Source organism: Zingiber officinale, chromosome 8B (genome assembly GCF_018446385.1).
Source record: "Zingiber officinale cultivar Zhangliang chromosome 8B, Zo_v1.1, whole genome shotgun sequence".
NCBI lineage: Eukaryota > Viridiplantae > Streptophyta > Magnoliopsida > Zingiberales > Zingiberaceae > Zingiber > Zingiber officinale.
Genome location: NC_056001.1, coordinates 110,598,360 through 110,620,167, shown reverse-complemented (window position 1 = coordinate 110,620,167; position 21,808 = coordinate 110,598,360).

Genomic DNA, 21,808 nt, shown 5'->3' with positions numbered 1-21,808 from the left:
AAGGTTTAAGGAAATAAAAGGAGAATCAAGAGGAGCATTCAAAAGTTAGTGATTTTTTTGTAAATCTTTTGACCTTTCCTTGTATCCTAAATCTTTAACTTTTCTTTCTAAAGGTTGTTGTGAAGATAATTGATTTTGAGAGTGGTTCACCATAGCATTGTGGTATGCTTTGACTCATGTTTTTTACTGTTGCTAATCTTGTTTGTGTAATCTCTCTAAGGCATTTACAATAATAAAAGATTCAATTACTATTCATGGTCTCTAGCCATCCTAACACTTCTATGAATTGGTTGTAGACTGACATCCAAGTACACCACTATAAATTTATCGAGATGATCATGAAACAACTTGTCAATCAAAGTTGCTCGGCATCTGAAGGGCCATGCGAGCGGACGGACCACCTTCCGCCTTGATTGCCTTATCTCCTCTTACTGCCGCGTGCGAGGCGGTTGGCGTGACTATCTCTTCCACCACCCGTGCAAGCGGAAATTGTTAAAGGCGAGCGGAAAAATGCAAGTGAAACGAGAGATACACCCCGTGGATGCTGCGCGGCGCGCTGGTGGCGCTCGGTGGCATCATCCTGATCGTCGTCGCGCGCCGAGCGCTTCGCTGATCGTTATTTGACGAGCTTCGGCAGATCGGCGATCAGCGCATCGCGAGTCGCGAAACTGATAGGGTGACCAGAGCTGATGCGGCCGTGACCGGGGACCCTACAGGGATCGAGCCGTAGCGGAATATTGAGAATGGATGGTGAGCGCTGGTGATCGGCGGGGGCGGAGGCGTTGAACTGACTTGTGGGGGCCGGCTCGTCCAATCGAGAGGAGTCGTCGGATGAAATGGCTTCAGCTGGCGCTTTCCCAGTGTGGTGGCCCTTCGGATGGTTGTATTTGATGTGGCCGGCGAAGGAGTCTCCGCTCGGCGCCTCTTCTGATTGCTCTTCCTCGGCGGAACCTTCCTCGAGGCGATTTGTTCTCGATGGGGGTGGCTCCGCTGGCCCCGATTGGTGAGAAGCTCGGTGGCCGACTCGGCGTGGGTCCGCTCTCTCCCTCGTGGGATCGAGACAATTGGATCCCGAGCCTCCGTCTCCTTTCTTCTGCGGCAGGCGCCGCCGCCTTTTTCTTAGGATACCATCACGATTCATTGCGATGTTGGTACTGAGAAAAATGAAAAAATCGTTAGATCAAAGTGAGTGGACGAGTAAAATTCTTCCGGCCGGTCGGAAGAGGAGTCCGCGTGGGGCTCAAGCCGAAATCACTCCCTCGTGAAGAAGTTTATTGATGTCGAGCCGGGCCGGCTAGCATATTTGCCTTTGGAGGTATTCGGTCGGGTCTTGAATTCTTGACTCGGGAGTGGGAGGTAAGCTGACATGCCGTTGGGTCGGAAAGTTTGCCCGATCGGGCGTGCGGATGTAAAAAGTAATCCTTCAATGTTTATTGGAAGTAGGAAGTTTGTTGAAGAAGACCAAGCCGGGTCGAGCTTGGAACATGAAAGTGCCAGCTCGACTTGCTTTGGATAGTAAATAAAAAGACCTCGTAGGAGAGGATGTTGTGAATCTTGAACAAACAACAACTGAGAGAGGCAGGTATTGGGTACTAAGCGCGGCGGCACAAAATAATTCTGAGACCTACATGATAAAGGATGTAGAGGAAGCGCGAGACCGACGGTAAATTGGTCGTGAAAAACAGAGAGGCTCAGCGGCTGTGCGGCAGGGCGGAAGGACTAAGCAATTCAAAATCCTCTGGGATTTCAAATTGTCTGTCGGTATCAAAATCTCATTGGAATCATGACTGCGTGGTGGTGTACCGTGGGTCGGCCGTCTTCGGGATGGGAAGAGAGCTAGTCATGGGCCGCTCGGAAGGAATCAAAAGGTAAAAAGCGGAGAAAAACAGCAAACGAAAGGAGGGTTCGAGGATCGAAGCAGGGGAAAAAAAGGCGGAGGAAACACCGGACAGAAGGAAGAAAAGATATAGAACCTTACTGCGGGGAAAGGGATCGAGAAAGAGGTGCCGGAGAGCGTTGAGGAGAAGAAACAGGATCGCCGGAGCTCCAAGGCGGGGCAGTGGTCGAAATCGCGGAGGCAAAAGAGGAGGAGAAGGAAACGAAGAATTTATAGGGTGAAGCGTCCATCGGGCCGTCCATTTCGAATCGCTTCGATCACATCAAAACACCCTACCACCGCCTTCGTATGATGACGACATTGCGCCACGTGGCATCCGACCATTCGGAGCATTTAATAAAAGCATGCTCAACCTTAATGGCGAAGATTGGCGCAGAACCCGGGGAGATCCGGCGAATGCCATTGTTGATTCGCTCAAGGCCATCTTTGCGGTAAGCCGATCGAAGGATACTTTCACGAAGGAGCCGGTCGGCTAGACTCACAGTCCAGTCAGTCGGACAAGTCGCCTCCTTCGACTAGACTTGAAGGGGAGGCAAGTGATCCGGTTGTAAGGATGGGGGACCCCCATCTGGTGGAGTCGACGCCACGTGGAAGTCAAAGTGGCAGGTGTCCGGCCGGAGAAGGGTGGGTCCGACCGGCCTGCCGGTGTCGGGTCGGTGGTCAAAGGCGCCCTGACGGGAGTCAGGGTTTCGACGCTCAGTAGACAGATTGCGAGGCCGAGCGGACGTCACGCTCGGCCAAAGACATTAGGAAACATACTGCTACCGGTCTCCACAGAACACGCTACCAAGAGTCTCCAAGTAAATCATCGTATGCGGCCGGCTGGACGTTGATGAGGCCGGCCGACCGGACGACAGATCAGGAGCAGGGGAAAAGGACAAGAGACGTCTCTCTGACAATGGTCATGTTCAGGCCATACTCCAAATCTTATGACCAGGGGTTCCGATGTCCCATCGAGGACATGCTGGTGCTGTAGCAGTATGGGTCAGGTAAGCTCGCTGACAAGCCCATACCGGGATATGGGCTGAGGACACGTGTGTGCCTCTATCAGCGTACTCACGCTCCTTCCTAGCTCTATATAAGAGCCCTCATACCTTCGCCGGAAAGAGGTTTTTTTTCAGGTATTCTACGATTCTCGGATCCACTTTCTTGCTGTGAGCTTTGCCTGACTTGAGCGTCGGAGGGTCGCCGCCGGGAACCTCCCCGGCCCGACTTTTGTGCAGAATCGCCGGAGCATCGTGCAGTTAGTTGGAGACCCACATCAGCAGCAGGGGAGCGCCACGTGCCCAGAGTCCGTTGGATCATCATTCGGACAGGATCATATAGATATATACGAATGGACAAAATAAGAAATGAAATTATTAGAGAAAAAGTCAGGCTTGCACCTATTGAGGGAAAAATTACATATTTAAGATAGTACGGACATATACTTACACAACCAATAAATAAATATTCCACTTAAGCAATATGAAACTATAATAAATGTGTACAACAAATGAGGAAGAGGAAAATCAAAAAAGACTTAATTAGCAATAATAAAACAAGATAAAATTAATTTAAATATAAATGATGATATAGTAGGAGATAGAGTCTAATAGCGTAGAAGGATCCAAATAACCGACCCCCACCAGTGGGATATGGCATAGTTGTTATTGTTATTATCCCTTTTACTACCCTCTTCACTTATTGCCTTTATCAATATCCTTCATTATCAAATCAATGTGTGTTTCTAGAGTGCCAAAACAATATTGGATGTTTTTACTTTATCAGCACCTCAAAATTGGCATCATTGTTTGAGACATCAACACCTATCTCTCAAGCAATATCATCCATTAGGCAATATAAACACAATATGTATATAATTACATGAAGAAATTTATCAAATATCACTTTTCTATTACAGTACAATAAAATTTAATGTTCATCGACATATATCATGTTCAGCCATCACACAACTATGTAACCTCAATGTAAGCCTCCTTGAATTTTAAATGATAGAATTCATGTCTTGATCTCCTTCACTTGTTCGTCTAGGTATGCGCCAATAATTTTATATGCGAAAGACTTTAGATGTTGGACACTATGTTATGGTAGTACATATTGTATGCTACATCAAGAAAAATTTAATTGAAATGATAATATTATGCAATAATTTAGCTGATAGATTTCTTCTTCTATTTTGTGTAGACATCATCAATCCTAATTTGCTTGCTATCGTGGTATGGAATGTCATTGAATGAATATTAGTAGTTTTAATTACACATCTTTGCCCCATGGACTGAAAGAAATGACTAATACCATCTCATGATAAGGTAAGACGAACACTTGCACTCCTCCCTAATATTGGTGCAGCAGTTGCACCACTTCCATTTACACGAGTTTAGTTTCCTTCACCAACATTAGTACCACCTATGTCACCGCTATATCGTATTTGTTGCTCATATTCATATTTAGCTTAGGAGACACAAAAGGGCTAGAAATTCTCAGTCATTTTGATATATCATCACTATGACCTTCAAATTCATCATAAATAGGCTTTCCAAACACTCATCTATCATACTTAAATCTTTTTTAGCATCAAGTTCTTCTTTCATTACACATGGATTTTTTGAAAGACTTGAACACTTAGAAACAACCAAGTATCCACTAGCATGAAGTTTCGTAAGGCATATGACCCACTGTCATGTCTCATCATATCATAAAATTGATTCTCTAATCGAGATTCATGCATCTAAGCTAAATCATGTGTTTGATTGTTGTTTGATTATCTATACATTATTAAAAAATTAAAATATCATAAAAAATAAAATCAATCATATATTAATATAATTATCACACTATCTACACCAAATAAATCAAACTAATATAATATTAGTTAAATGCAAAATTATTTAATTAATACCTTATCTAATTACAATTGACTAATTGTACTACTTAATAACTAATTATATATTATTAATTAATTAATTATAATCAGTTATTTAGATAAGATATATATAGTTATTAGTTATTAATTAATTATATAGATGAATGATATACATGTATGTCAGTTATCAATTAATTATATTATATTATAATTAATTATATTATTAACTAATTTATTAATTTTAATCAGTTATCTAAGTATAATATATATAATTATTAGTTATTAATTAATTCATGTAACTGATATATATCAGTTATTAATTAATTATATATAACTATATTTTATATAACTAAAAATATATATTATAACAATACAGTTTTAATTAAATCATTACATCTAAAATAATAATATGATTGCTCTCATTTCTCATGATTCCATTGTTCCCATATCTCACTATGATTTCTCAATCGCCGTAGGCAATCGCTACTTCTAACTGACAATCCCTTCTATGACCACAACTCCTATCCCTTATAAAAGCATCCACATTAGTTACCCTATCCAAAAATTTTGCCATAAATTTTAGATAGGGTAGATAAAAAACCTTTACATCAGCTACCCTATCTATTCCCTAAATTTTACATTTATGAATAGTATTTCTCTAAATTTAGGGAATAGATTTCATTCCCTAAACATTATAGAGGAGAGAGAAAAAATAGGGAAGTTGATATATGGTGTAGTGAAAAGTGGATATCCAAATTTAATAAAGTAATTTTTTTACCTTAAATTATACATTTTGGATAAAGAAGCTGTTGTGGATGCTCTAATATCTTCAAACTTGATTATTCATTGTTGCTTAGGAGCCCACATTTCCAACCACCACTTACCACTGTAATCCCTTTGTTCACTGATCCACACACATCCTTTCCTATTGCTAATTGAATCCTCGTTTTATAGACATCAATTTTGTTCACTATGATCAATAGAAGTAATCAAACTGGATTCCTCTGTCTCATCCACGTGGTCAAAACAATAGATTCTAATAGTTTAAGGTGGCATAGCTCGACACCAAAATCCTTGATCCCAATGTGGCCTTTGTAAAATACCGGAAATAGGCGAATATGATTAAGGGAATTTTTCGGAATTTTTGGAAATTTTTTGGGAATTTTTCGGAGCTCGTACGGATAAGTTCAACGGGGATAAAATTTGGGTTCCGGAAAAGCCTGTTTGGGCTTCCCTATTTAAATGAGGAAATGCATGATTTTCTTTTAAATATTATTTTCTTTTTAGCTATTCCTTTTTCTCCGTTTCTTTCCCGTGCACCCGACGCCGAAACCACCGCGCGCCCGACTTCTTCCCTTGCCCTAACCGGCGCCGACGCCTCTCTTCTCCTATCCCTTCTTCTCTGCCGACGACGTCGCCGTGCCCTAGCACAAACCACCACCGTCCGGGCTGTGTACCTCATCCTCCCGAGACACTCCGGCCACAGGAGTAAGAGCCGGCCTCTCCACGCCGAGCTCTAAGTTTTTAGCGCCGACCACCGCCGGCTATCTTCTCACCTCTTCTCTGTCTCGGTGCCCTAGCCGCCGGCGACGCACCAAGCCACCCAATTATCTTCCTCTCTGCCCACTGACGCCGGCAGTTTGTCCTCAGCAAAACACCGCCGCACCTCTGCACAGTGCGACGCCACTGCTTAGTGATTTCTACCGTAGCCGAATTGGGAAGGTAAGGGTCATACCTAGCTGTGGAATTAGGTTTGTGGCTAGATCTCAGTTCATGTTTTTCTTTGCTTCTAGTCTAGGTCACGGATTGGTGAGGTTTGGTGTATTGTGGGGTGTTTTTGATTTTTGGCAGCCTTCGAATCAGCATCATCAGTGGTTTTGGATCAAGAACAAAGGATTGGAGATTGAGGTATGTGTAGGGTAAATGATACCTGATGTGTAGTAAGTTTGATACCAATTGGTTAAGTTGAATTAGGCTTATGTGTAGGTATTTGATCTTGGTTGTGGATATAGTATCATTTTGAATTCATGATCATATGTAGAATTGAATTAGATAATTAATCCTTTATGTAGATCATGATTGGATTTGATTATTTTAGATGGATGATCATGTGCAGGTTTGATTGAAGGTTTAATTAGATAAATTGTATTGTGGTGATTAGGGTTTTGTCCTAATTCAGTTTTGGGAATTTTATTTAGCTATTTCGTTTGGATTTAGCTAAATAAGTATATATACTGTTTTGACGCAGGACTCTGATTCGAGACGGACGTCTCGACTTGGATTTGCTAGATTGGACCTTTCTATTTTCGGAGGCGGGTACTTTTGACTTATGTCATTTGATATGCTTAGTAATTAAATTAACATGTTGCATTAATTGTGTTTCTTATCTGTTTCGGTTAATCACTACCCAAATCTTACATGCTTGATTGATTGATTGGTTTTGCATCTCATGTATATTTTACCTGTTTATACATCTTATAGGGGTAGTGATATATCATGCTTGACCGTGTTTAGGACCTAGGTTTTTATACATACTGTGTACCTTTGATTCGATATGATTCGTTGACCTAGGGTGCACTTTTCTATATATATGGATTAGGTCAGGATGTTTATATGGTTATTGCCATGCATCGTTTGCATGATTGCATGCTGTGCGATAGTCCGCTCCATTATTGTTGAGCACATCGCCCGTTACGTGGATCTGCGCACCACCACTCGTGGGTTAGTGGTCGATTCGGTGAGTGTGTTGCGTGAGGACTCTGTTAGGCACCGTTGGTCTTTCGTGGGTAGTGTGACCTGACGTGTTATCCGTGATTCCTCCCGTCTTTGAGTCTGGGAGTTGAGGCGTTCGCTCCCCGTATGATTTGGGGTAGGAGGATGGTGTACTCCGGCGTCCGTCCACTCGGTCGCTCGTCGGGAGTAGTGACTGACGAGTCTGCGGTTGTCGCGACCACCCACTCGGCCTCGCTTTGGTATGAGATGATCGTGGCGTCGGGGGTGACCGGGACGCATCATTAGCGTCATGCGTGATCGTTTATTGTTTGTGTTTGTAGTTCTTTGCGTTTATATCTGCGTATTGTTTGGATACCTATGTTTGACATCATAGGATTTCTATACCACTCGGATTGTTTGACCTTATACTCGGGACACGGTTAGTCTGCATTCTCTGTTTACTTGAGATCATATTTATATCTTTCTTATATCGAGATGTCGCGTGATTAGTGTTAGGTGTTATTTCTTTACTTTGCATATCGATTGTACCTGTGAGTGACTCACCCGCCTCCGTTGTTGATATTTTCGGGTTGATCTTTGTCGGGAGGAGTTCGGTCGCTAGTCCTCATTGCTGGCGTAGTCTGGTCCTGGAGACCTTGAGGATATGTTTGGTTTTCTTTGGTTTCTTTACATTTCAAATTATTTGAACTCGTTATGTTACGGATTTATTTGCTTATGGACATGATATAGATTTTATTATATTGATGGATTTGGATTTGGTTTTATTCTACTACATTTTTGCTGGATGGCGAGAAGAGGTGAGTTAAATCGGTTTTGAGCTTTACGAGTGTAGTTGAGTAGGGTGGTTTTGAGTCAGAGTATTACTGCGTGGTTGTGTAGAGGTGAATATATATATAAGCTGCGTGGTGATTGATTTTTATTATTGTTATGATTCCAGCTGCAGTATTTAGTGCTTGTAGAAAATTTTGATTGTCCCGTCTGGGAGATCTTTAAATTTTCTCGGGGAACTCCTCAGGCGTGATTTAGTGGTATCGAGCACGGTTTCACGATCTTTTGTTTCGTATTTTGGATTTTGAGTTTAGGTGATACGATTTATTAGTTGGTATCGAGCGGGTTATGATTCTACTTTTGGTGTTACGAGATTTATCGGATACATTGTTGGTATTCGGGATATTTGGGTTAGCAGGTTTGCAGTCAGGGCATTATCAGATTTCGATATGGTTATGTTTGGTTCGTTTGGTTTATTTGGATTCCGTGATATATGCGTTGAATTTTGAGGTCAGTGGGGGCTGGGACGGAACATCTCGAGCAATGAAATAGGTATGTTGTTATTTTATGTTTGTTATATTGGTATTGATATACGTAATTTAATTTAACGAGTGAATAATATTTCTATCGTGGTCTTTGCTATTAAATTAGTCTTTGGGCGGTACCCTGGAAATAATCTGCAGATACAGATTTGTAAATATCGATTCGAACAAATCGTGACAGAGATCTAAATTTCAATAGCTACATGTGAGATACCAACTTTGGCCACCAAGCGGTATCACGCCTACCATTTACGTACCGTCGGGAGTACCGTTGGTGTACCGACATACGCTCGGTAGACTACGGTGTATTCGGGACCACCGCCACTTGGACCTCTGTGTACACACCTACAGTGGCAGCTGCTACACCATATCCGTACCTTATTCTACCGTACCTCCAGTTGCCACCACTTTTGTTCCCAGGCGGTACCAGAGGCGTATGCTCCGGTATATACAGCAGCACCGGGAGTTCCTCCTCCGGTTTATTCCGCGGTACCACCTGTAGTGTCAGCTCCAGTGTTTCCTCCAGTTTCTGCTGCCGTCCCGACACAAATCACTGATATTGTTGCTGCACGAGCTAGGATTCCAGTATTGGCTGAGTCGATGAAGACTCGTTTCACTCTTCTCCGTGGAGATCTCGATCCGAGTATGGCTCTGTCGTGGATAGAGACTATGGAGCGACTTTCTTCTATGGCTTGCTCGAGTGGGAGAAAGCGTGGTGCTTACCGTTCTGGGATGAAGCTAATGTCGGTGGGTTACTCATTATTATTGGTGGTATGACGTCGCGTGGACGAGTTGAGAGGCTTTTGAGCCGTTTCTTTCCATCTGTCGGATGTCTGTGGCGAGTTTTATGAGTCGAGGCGAATAATCGCTCGATGGCCGAGTATAATACCGAATTCCTCCGGTTGGCTCAGTTTGTCGAGTTAGTTGCGGAGACGAGAACTCGCGTGATCACGGTTTATCACGAGGTTGGATGGTTACTCTGCGTATACGACTTGCGGATTAGGGATTACGTCTTACTACGTGCGTTAGATCGAGCTTTGATGATAGAGTTAGCTCGGCGGCGTATCCGGACGGGAAAAGCGTCGGGTCGGACGTGAGGCGGTCCGGCGGACTCGAGCGGCGGGGACAGCCTCGAGTAGTCGCGAGACAATCGGTCGAGTTCTTACAGGCGTCTCGTGAGCCTCGAAATCGAGGCGGTCTTCTTGGACGTTCCGGTTTTCAGCGAGACCGTGACCACCTTCCGGTGATACTCATTGTTTCGATGTGGATCGGAGATCACCTCACTGACTTGCTCTGCAGGGCGATCGGTTTGCTTTTATTCTGCCTATAGGCACCTGAGCCGAGTGTCGGTGAAGGCTCGGCCTGCGGCTTCGGAGGGTCAGTCGAGGGGGATCTAGTCGATCGAGGCGTATCGAGGAGGCGGCCCGATCTTTGCGTCGTGAGGCGGCTCCCTCGCGGCATTTGGCATGCTTGGGCAGAGTACTCGGTTAAGCACCCGAGTTTTGCTCAGGACCTTATTATCCAGGCTCGGGCGATGTCGAGACTCGATTCCGGCCGGTGCGATGTCGATCACCATCCTCTCGATCTTATCGGCGCATAGTCAGCGCCTCGATGGCGGGGACTACCTGACGTGACTGGCGGATTACCACCTCCTCCTCCGAGAGGCGGTGGTGTTCATGCTATTACGGAGAGGATGCTCGGTAGACGGATCCGTTTCATGATCGATTTCCATTTATGCATTCTTCGCGATATTTTGATTGATCTTGGTAGTTCGCACTCTTTTATATCCGGTACTTTTATGCGGGAGATTGGTAGATTACCTCTTTGTTAGGTTGCGGCGATTGTTGTCTCCCTACCGGTGATACTTTAGGCGTCACCCAGGAGATCGAGGTTGCAGGTTAGACTTTGCAACATGATACTTATGGTAGATCTTCTAGTATTGGAGATGGTCGAGTTTGATATCATTCTTGGTATGGATTGGCTATCAGTATATCATGACCGTTGATTGCAGACGAGGGTGGTCACCTTCCCTCAGAACCAACCCTCGTGAGTTTCAGCGGCATCGAGGCGGCGACATTTCGATTATTTCGCGATTCAGCGCAGGTTGTCTCTACGGTATCGTGGTTTCTGTTATCGTTGATCGATCTTGAGGCGGTAGTAGTTCATGACTCTCCGATGTTCTGTAGTGGGAGTACCGATGTATTTCGGAGGAGTGCTGAGTTTGCCTCTAAAGGCGGTGGAGTTCGCTATTGGTGATTCCAGAACGCGCACCGACATCGAAAGCTCCGTGTCGTATGGCACGAAAGAGTTGAGCAGTGAAGGTTCGACTCGGGGAGCTTTTAGGCGAGGATTTATTCGCCTAGTGTTTCACCTTGGGGTTCTCGGTTTATTTGTCGAGAAGAAAGCGGCACCGTGAGGTTATGTATTGACTACGAGCGGTATGAATTCGGTGGTGCCGAAATAAATATCCATTACCACGGATTGAGGATTTGTTTGATCGGCTCGAGGTACTTGATGTATTCTAAGATTGATGCGATCCGGATATCATCGGTGAGTCGAGATTACGATATCGAGCGACTTTCCGTACGGATCGGTCGTTATGAGTTTTGGTAATGCCGTTTGGGCTTACCAATGCTCCAGCGGTGTTTATGGACTTGATGAACCCGTCTTTCCGGAGTATCTGGATCGGTTTGTTATCGTTTTCATTGATGACATATTGGTCTACTCGCGTTCAGGAGGAGCACGGCGTCTTCGTATAGTCTTGGAGATTCTTAGGCGACATCAGTTGTACGCGAAGTTCAATGCGTTCTGGTTATCCTCGATTGGTTTTCTTGGACACGTGGTTTCTAGCGGTATTTGATTGATCCTCGAAGATCGAGGTACATCACGGTTGGGAGCGGTAGAAGTCGATTCGAGAGATCCATGATTTTCTAGGATTGGCGGATATTACCGACGTTTTGTCGAGGGCTTCTCGCGTATTGCTATCCTGACACGTCTTACCGGAAAGGCGTGAAGTTCGTATGGTCAGAGGATTGCGAGACTTCCGGAGCTGAGCGGAGATTAGTGTCGGCTCGATTTTGGTTCTACCTTCGGAGAGGATGGGTTTGTACTTTACACCGAGCGTCTCTTGTTTTGATGTAGCACGGCAGGATAGTCTCTTATGCTTCTCGTCGGTGAAGGAGCATGAGAAGAACTACCAGTTCATGACTTGGAGTTAGTTGCCATCATCTTTGCTCTGAAGCTTTGGTAAATCGTTTACGACATCACCTTTGAGATTCTCACGATCATAAGAGTCTCGAATATATTTTCACTCGAAGGAGCTTAATCTTGACGGAGGAGATGGATGGAGTTCTGAAGGACTACGATTGTACCATTAGCTACCACGGGAAAGCTAATGTGGTTGAATACTTTCGGCGAAGTCGAGAGGACTTTGGCTTGCCGGACTTGATCGCGGACTTGATTGAGTTTCTGAGTTAGATCTTGAGGCGAGGGGCCAAGCGGGCGGTATTACGGTTACCATGGTTGCTCGATCGTCGATCGAGACGATGATCCAGAGGCGCGAGCCGGTGATCGGCGTTTGCGGTTTATTAGCGATCGAGATAGCTTAGGGCGTCGGGCCAGTTTACAGATGAGGAGGTATTATATTCTTAGGCAGATTATCGTACCTCGGTCTCATCCGATCTTACGAGAGCTACTTGAGGCACTGCAGTTCTCGATTTGCGATCCATCCGGTGGGACCCGTATGTATCGAGACTTGAGGCGTTCTATTGGTGGAGCGGTATGAAGAAAGACATCGCGGTTCGTAGCTAGATGTCTTGTTTGTCGGCAGGTGAAGGCTGAACACGAGAGACCTGCAGGATTACGGATTCCTATTCACGAGTGGAAGTGGGATCACATTACCGTGGACTTTGTGGTAGGGTCAGAGGACACGGCGAGGCCGTGGCGATTTGGTGTCGTTGATCGATTAACGAATCGGCGCCTATATAGCGATTCGGAGGGCGATTCCACGGATCGATTGGCGGATCTGTATTAGAGAGATCAGACTACGTGGTGTTCCATTGAGTATCATTTGGATAGAGATCCACGGTTCACGCGTCTCGTTTACAGCGAGTCTGCGGCGAGCTTTGGGCACATCCGCTTTCGATCTGACTTTCCGTCCAGACGGATGGGCGGTCGAGCGGACCATTCGAGACTTTAGAGGACTGCTGAGGTCGTATGTTATGGTTGGGCGGTTGGGAGGACCGTCTGCCGTTGGTAGAGTTCTGACAACGGCTTCATTCGGTATCCGGATGGCACCGTTTGAGGCGTTGTATGGTAGACCTTGTCGGACACCGTCCTTTGGGATGAGGTTGGAGAGGCCAGTTGTTGGGACCTCATAGGATTCAGCAGGATCAGAGTTGGTCCCTATCAGACGGAGGATGTCGAGGCGCAGGATCGCCAGAAGAGTTATCTTGATCGGAGGCGCGAGACCATTAGTGTTCTTTGTTGGTGACCATGTTTTTGCGAGTTTCACCCACGAAAGGGTGAAGAGTTTGGCCTCAGAGGTAAGCTAGCTCGGTATATTGGTCCTTCGAGATCTTGGAGAGGATCGGAGAGCTTACCGGCACTACCACCGTCCCATCGAGGCGTGCGATGTATTCGTGTATCATCTTTGAGGAGATATGTACCGATCCGCGCGTGTCGGTAGATATCGGTTCGATTCGACTGACATTACGTATGAGGAGGTTCCGATCGGATTCTCGGCCGGAAGGAGCGTCGATTGCGAACAAGACCATCCATTTGGTTAAAGTCGGATGGCGGCATCGTTCGGACGAGGAGGCTACTTGGGAGCTCGAGGACACTATCCGACTCGATATCCCGTCTTTTCACTTGAGGTATGTGAGTTTATTTACCGTTCAGCATTTTATTATTATTATCTGTTACTAGTACTTGCGATGGTAGATAGCGAAATTGGGGACCAAATTTTTATAAGTGGGGAGAATGTAAAATCCGGAAATAGGCGAATATGATTAAGGGAATTTTTAATTTTTGGAAATTTTTCGGAATTTTTCGAGACTCAAATGCGGATAAGTTCAGCGAGGATAAAATTTGGGTTAGGAAAAAGTTTGGGCTTCCCTATTTAAATGAGGAACATGATTTTCTTTTAAATATTATTTTCTTTTTAGCTATTCCTTTTCTCCGTTTCTTTCCGTGCACCAGCCGAAACCTGCCATGACTTCTTCCTTGCCTCTACCGGCAACGCCTCTCTTCTCTATCCTTCTTCTCTGCGGCAGCGTCATGGTGCCTAACCAAACCACCACCGTCAGTTTGTGTACCTCGTCCTCCAGAGACACTCGGCCCGGGAGTAGGCCGGCCTCTCAGCAGAGCTCTAGTTTTTAGCACCGACCATGGCTATCTTCTCACCTCTTCTCTGTCTCGGTGCCCTAGCCGCCGACGCACCAAGCCACCCAATTATCTTCCTCTCTGCCCACTGACGCCGGCAGTTTGTCCTCAGCAAAACACCGCCGCACCTCTGCACAGTGCGACGCCACTGCTTAGTGATTTCTACCGTAGCCGAATTGGGAAGGTAAGGGTCATACCTAGCTGTGGAATTAGGTTTGTGGCTAGATCTCAGTTCATGTTTTTCTTTGCTTCTAGTCTAGGTCACGGATTGGTGAGGTTTGGTGTATTGTGGGGTGTTTTTGATTTTTGGCAGCCTTCGAATCAGCATCATCAGTGGTTTTGGATCAAGAACAAAGGATTGGAGATTGAGGTATGTGTAGGGTAAATGATACCTGATGTGTAGTAAGTTTGATACCAATTGGTTAAGTTGAATTAGGCTTATGTGTAGGTATTTGATCTTGGTTGTGGATATAGTATCATTTTGAATTCATGATCATATGTAGAATTGAATTAGATAATTAATCCTTTATGTAGATCATGATTGGATTTGATTATTTTAGATGGATGATCATGTGCAGGTTTGATTGAAGGTTTAATTAGATAAATTGTATTGTGGTGATTAGGGTTTTGTCCTAATTCAGTTTTGGGAATTTTATTTAGCTATTTCGTTTGGATTTAGCTAAATAAGTATATATACTGTTTTGACGCAGGACTCTGATTCGAGACGGACGTCTCGACTTGGATTTGCTAGATTGGACCTTTCTATTTTCGGAGGCGGGTACTTTTGACTTATGTCATTTGATATGCTTAGTAATTAAATTAACATGTTGCATTAATTGTGTTTCTTATCTGTTTCGGTTAATCACTACCCAAATCTTACATGCTTGATTGATTGATTGGTTTTGCATCTCAGGTATATTTTACCTGTTTGTACATGCTTATAGGGGTAGTGATATGTCATGCTTGACCATGTTTAGGACCTAGGTTTTATACCTTCTGTGTACCTTTGATTCGATATGATTCGTTGACCTAGGGTGCACTTTTCTATATATATGGATTAGGTCAGGATGTTTATATGGTTATTGCCATGCATCATTTGCATGATTGCATGCTGTGCGATAGTCCGCTCCATTATTGTTGAGCACATCGCCAGTTACATGGATCTGCACACACCACCACTCATGGGTTAGTGGTCGATTCAGGCTGAGTGTGTTGCAGCAGGGACTCTGTTAGGCACCGTTGGTCCTTCGTGGGTAGTGTGACCTGACGTGTTATCCGTGAGGATTCCTCCCGTCTTTAGTCTGGGGAGTTGAGGCATTCGCTCCCCATATGATTTGGGGTAGGAGGATAGGTGTACTCCGACATCATTCCACTCGGTCACTCATCGGGAGTAGTGACGACAGTGCAGTTGTCGCCCACCCTCGGCCTCGCTTTGGTATGAGATGATCGTGGCGTCGGGGGTGACCGGGGCCATCGTTGGCATCGTATCATGATCGTTTATTATTGTGTTTGTGGTTCTTTGCGTTTATATCTGCGTATTGTTCAGATACTATGTTTGCGCATCAAGATTCCTATACCACTCGGATTGTTTGACCTTATACTCGGGACTGGTTAGTAGTTACATTCTCTGTTGCATGTTATATCTTTCTTATATCGTACCTGCATGATTAGTGTTAGGTGTTATTTCTTTACTTTGCATATCAATTGTACCTGCTGAGTGTTGGACTCACCCTGCCTCCATTGTTGATATTTTCAGGTTGATGCTGTCAGGAGGGAGTTCCAGTCGCTAGTCCTCACTGCACGTAGTGCTGGTCCTGCAGACCTTCAGGATATGTTTGGTTTTCTTTGGTTTCTTTCTGTTCTAGACTGTTTGAACTCGTTATGTTCTGGATTTATTTGCTTATGGACATGATATAGATTTTATTATATTGATGGATTTGGATTTGGTTTTTATTCTACTACATGCCTGCCTGGATGGCAGAAGAGGTGAGTTCGTCGGTTTTGAGCTTTACGAGTGTAGTTGAGTAGGGTGGTTTTTGAGTCAGAGTATTATTACTGCGTGGTTGTGTCAGCCAGAGGCTGAATATATATATAAACTGCGTGGTGATTGATTTTTATTATTGTTATGATTCCAGCCGCATGTGGCTGAGTATTTAGTGCTTGTAGAAAATTTTTGATTGTCCACCGTACAGGGGAGATGCTGCCGAAATTTTCTCGGACAGGAACTCCTCTGGGGCGTGACAGCCTTAGGCGAAGATTCTTATATTTTAATAAAAAAAAGGGTAGCCTGGTGCACGAAGCTCCCGCCATACGGGGTCCCGGGGAAGGATCCATTGTATGCAGTCTTACCCTGCTTTTTGCAAGAGGCTGTTTCCAAGATTCAAACCCGTGATATTTTGGTCACATGGCAACAACTTTACCGTTGCGCCAAGGCTCCCCTTCGAAGATTCTTATATTTTAATATGACACTTTATATTACAAGGTACACTAATATCAATTTGGTAACTAAATGAAAGATACACATCAAGTTAATGTGTCCTTACACGAGAGAATTAATATATCAAAAAAAAGGTTTATTTTAGAGAAGTGTAAGTACGAGGCTATGGCCCTGGTCATAAGAACTTATTTAGCTCAAGCAATTAACTATCGAGCTAGGTTTTGTTATGATGAAGAAATAGATCCACATTTTGTCAAAATGAAAAATACAATTTACAAAGTTAAGCAAGTTTTTTCGAGGTTCTAGAATTTAATATATTTGTAATATGTTGGAGCATTATGAAATATGTTGGGATTTTATTGTAAATATGCATGAGTTATTTTAAATTTCTATAATATAATTGATAGATAGGTAGAGGATGATATTACTAGATATTACCTTGCATAACGCTCAATGAAGAGACACGATTCATACAATCTATCCCAAATCGTTGGGATAACTATGATTTGATGAAAACTAATGATGTTGATAGATAGTGCAGTACCTAGGATAAGTAATCTAATTCTTAATTAATCTGACAGGATAACCATATTATATTACAAAAACATTATCTTCTGCAACATAAAAACCAAATAGATAAAGAGTAACTCATGCTCACCGTAAGTACCGACGCTGGAACGGCCAACACAGTCAAAGGAATATAAGCAAGAGCCCTAATTACAAACAAAATCAAAAGATCAACAAGCAGATAAGTGATAAGAAAAGGTAATTCTCAGGACTAACAAAACATGCTACAAAATGTCTAACTCATTAAATGCATCCTTCAATTAAATCACCAATTCAAGAAAGGCAAGGGAAAACTCAAGAACTTAGATATTCTGTAGCATCCAGATTTGGGAGGAAAAAATATCTCTTTCTGATCATTGTACTACTGAAGGAGCTGGTCTGATCAGAACAGGAAGATGGGGGGCTCTGGATTAGATAAATGACTTGCGCATATTACTTTCCTAAGGAATAACAGTGTTTCTAATTATAATTCAGTTTAGTTCTTTCGCTCGATTTAAGGTTGTATTTTTTTTTTCCAGGGAAGCACATCTCCTCTATCAACTGAAATCTATTTTAGCACTTACCAAACCCCCTTGTTTTCCTCCATTTTGAAAGGATACCTGGTAATTTCAAACTATGGCAGTAGCTGAATATGCTGACTGGGACAGTACGAGCCTCATTAGTGCTTAGTGTGCCACAGGTAATTGAATCATATTTGCAGTTTACACAATAGCATGTACAAGTGTAGTAAACATGGGAGAAATGAAATGCAGTTTAGTAACACATGGAGAGATGAGTAAAGAGATTAATAAGCTTAGATGATTGTTAAGTTACACAATATTTTGGGGCAGTAGTCAAGTTTAACAGGTTAACTGCTTTAAAATTTAGATGGGAGTTAAGGGCACAAGATTAGAAGTGCCAAGCTCAGTGACAGAGTCTAGAGTGTTAGGTTAAGATTTAGGGAGTGAGAGCAGCATTTAGGTGTTAATGACCTTGATGAGGTTTAGGTGCTAACCATGAATGATTTGAGTACCTAGTGGAGAATTCTTCCATAGGTCAGGTGTTCAATTGGATGGTGAAACTTTATGAGAGGATGTAGTGTCCAAGATTTTCATGTTGAATTTTTAATCGAGTAATTAGTAACTAAAGATTAATGTTGAGTTAATTATTGGATATGAATAGAGGAATAGATTACCAGATTTAAATTATAGAGTTGTCAATCATCCAGAGATACAATTTGATGTATCTGACTAAATCCCAAATAACATATGAGGGTGAATCAGTTTAGATTCATTTAATTTGAATTTATTTTTTATTTTCAGATGATTGTGAAGAATTACTGAGTGGAATTAATTTGAGATTTCATTTAGTGCATGGTTGAAGAGTTTTAGTTTTCTCTAATAATATTGTGAATTTTTTAATTGAAGCATGGCCTTACATTGAAGAGAACTGAAGATAATTCGGAACCAGATTATTTATTGTGTATTGATATTAAAATTAATAGAAATGTGTTGAAAGTCAAGATGTTATTCAAACCCACCCACCCACCCCCCAACCTTCCAATATTATTATGATCAACTATCCTAATAAGTAATTAGTATGAAACTCTTAGAGGAAGAGGAGTAATCACCAACAACTATCCTAGTAAGAGATTGATTTATTTTGTATTGTTTTCTAGAAGATCTCTAGTGTTAAGAAATTTTAGAGGAATTAAAAAATATATTGTCAATTTTATTCATCAATCTCATATATAGAGAGAGAAGGGGAGCCTTTGTACAACGGTAAAGTTACTATCATGCGGGTTCAAGTTTCGGAAACAGCCTCTTGCGAAGCAGGGTAAAGCTGCATACACCGCGTTGGCAAGAGCTTGATACATCGGGTTGCCCTTTTAATCTCATATATAGAGAGAGAGTATATACACTTAATCAAATCTCTATCCTCGAAAAGTAAATTATATCACTACAATGAAGGTAAGCTATATCCCTATATTTCATATTTTTATTTATATAATCTATCAAACTCTCCCTCAAGATGGAGCATAGATATTGACCATGCTTGGCTGGTTACAAAGATAATCGACCCGAATCTCATATAAAGCTCCTGCCTTCACATAACTTGTAGAATCAAACCTTGTTGAATCGCTTGGTTATCACACCACAATTTGTCTAGTACTGAAGTTTAAGATATACTTAAGTCAAAAGTTAATGTATCCACATTATCTTACACACAGCATTTACATAGCTTTATATTTTGATTCTACACTCAAACATGAGTAAACAATCTTCTTCTTATTTTTCCATGAAACTAGATTTCCCCGACAAAGACACAATACTAGATATGGATCTTCAATCATCATTGGATCCTACCCAATCAGCATCTGGAAAACCCTCAACCTTAGCATAACTACTAAAGTTATACAACATACCTCATCCAAGTGTTCTTTCAAATAGCACAAAATTTATTCTATAGCTGTCCAATGATTAACTATTGGAGAAACCATATAGTGACCCACAATATTCACTGAATATGCAATGCCTAGGAGACTCACAATGAAATAATTTAACTTTCCAACCAATCTTTTTTATCTCTCAAGATTCTTAAATAATTCACCATCTTTTGTGAGTTGCAGATGAGGAATCATTTGAGTACTACATAGTTTGACCTCAAATTTTCTGTACAATAAATATATATTTTGTCTGAGATAGAAGATTCCTTTCTTACTTCTTGTTGCCTCAACGCCAAAGAAGTATTTTAAAATTCTTAAATCCTTTATATAAAATTTACTGTGAAAAAAATATTTAAGAGATGAAATATTTATAATATCATTTCCAAACAATATTGTCTAATATCTACAACCAGCAAGATGATGTCCACTGTACACTATATGTAGAAACAAAGAATTATCTAACTTGCATTTATTCGTTCCAAACTTCTCAATCATCCCACTAAATTTGTCGAAGACATGGAAACTTTGTTTCAAATCATATAAGGATTTACAAAGACAACAGACTTTTCCATACTCCCCCTATGCAATAAAGCCTAGCGGTTGCTCCATATAAACTTCCTCCTAAAGGTCGCCATAGAAAAAAAATGTATTTTTGAGGTATTACATCATCAATTATGAGTGGCCTCCGTGGAAATAAATAATAATAGGAGAAAAGTATCAGAATAATATACTCCATAAGTTTTGGCATGGCCTTTAGCAACAAAATGGGCTTTCAATCAAGCAATAGACCTATTAGGATTGACTTTAACTATAAACAGTCATTTGCCTCTAATTGCCTTCTTCCTACAAGTAATTTAAGTAGGGTCTAAGTACCATTGTCATCTAGGGCATTCATCTCCTCGATCATAGCATTACGCAAACCAGGTTTAGATAGAGCTTCATGAATAGTTTTAGGAAGGGATATAGAATCAAGAGATATAATAAAGGAACATGTAGATGATGATAAGTGATTATAAGACGCAAAAGAAGACACTGAATAAGTACATTGACATTTACCCTTACGAAGAGTAATTGATAGAGCATTACTTAAAATCGGATCTGTTGACAAAAAAAAGTTGGCATGAGACATGAATTAGGAGGAACATGTCGCTGAGGCTTAACAAGAACATATTCAATAGGATCATAAATAGAGGATGTGACAGTATACAATAACAAATCATCATCCTCCCCGACAAGGGTCGTCAATAGAGGGAAAGAAAGGTGTGGGTTCAAGAAAAGTGACATCAGTGGGCAGTAGCATCTAAGGCTGAATAACCCTTATACAGCATATACAACCAAATGTTCAAGGTTCAATAGGAAACAATGACTTATTTGGAAAGAGAATGTGATAAAGAGTCTCATTATGATGAACAGACGATGGTATACGATTTAGAAAGCAACTATGGAAACTACATCAGCCCAAAACCATTTAAGAACCTACATTTGCAATACTAAAACTCTTACAATTTCAAGGTGTCTATTCTCTCTCAGAAATCCCATTTTGGAATGGCGTGTCTACACAAAAGGTCTAATGGAGAATGTCATGTTGAGTCATATAAGTTTGTAAAGATTTTGATAAGTATCCTTAGCATTTTAGTCTTAGTAAAAAAGACAGAGAAATGAAAGAATATGACTTTTCAGTTTTCATCTAGTATAACCATGTCATACAAGTCATCAACAAAAATAACAAAATGCCTAAACCCAGGTTGAGACATAATAGGACAAGGTCCCCAATGAATGAACTAATTCAAAAAGAGCACTAGCTCGTTCATTGACTCTTGGACTTGAACTAAGACGATGGTGTTTAGCAAACTGTTATAACTCACAGTCTAATGATAATAAATTATAAAATTGGGGATAAAGTTTCTTCACTACTAGGAAAGAAGGATGAACTAATAATATGCTTCAAATGGGGTGATTATTCTAGAACAGGCGATGGACTACCTGTGCATTAAGGATGTAAAAGCCCCCCAATTAATGTCTTTTGCCAATAATCTTCTTCATCATGAGATCTAATTAGAAAAGAATGAGAGACAACAATTAAAAGTACGGGTGAGTTTGCTTATTAAAATTAGATTAAAAGACAACTGAGGTAAGCTTAGACAGAGTGTAATGGAATTGAAAGAGTTGGAGTACTTGTGTCAGAATCAAG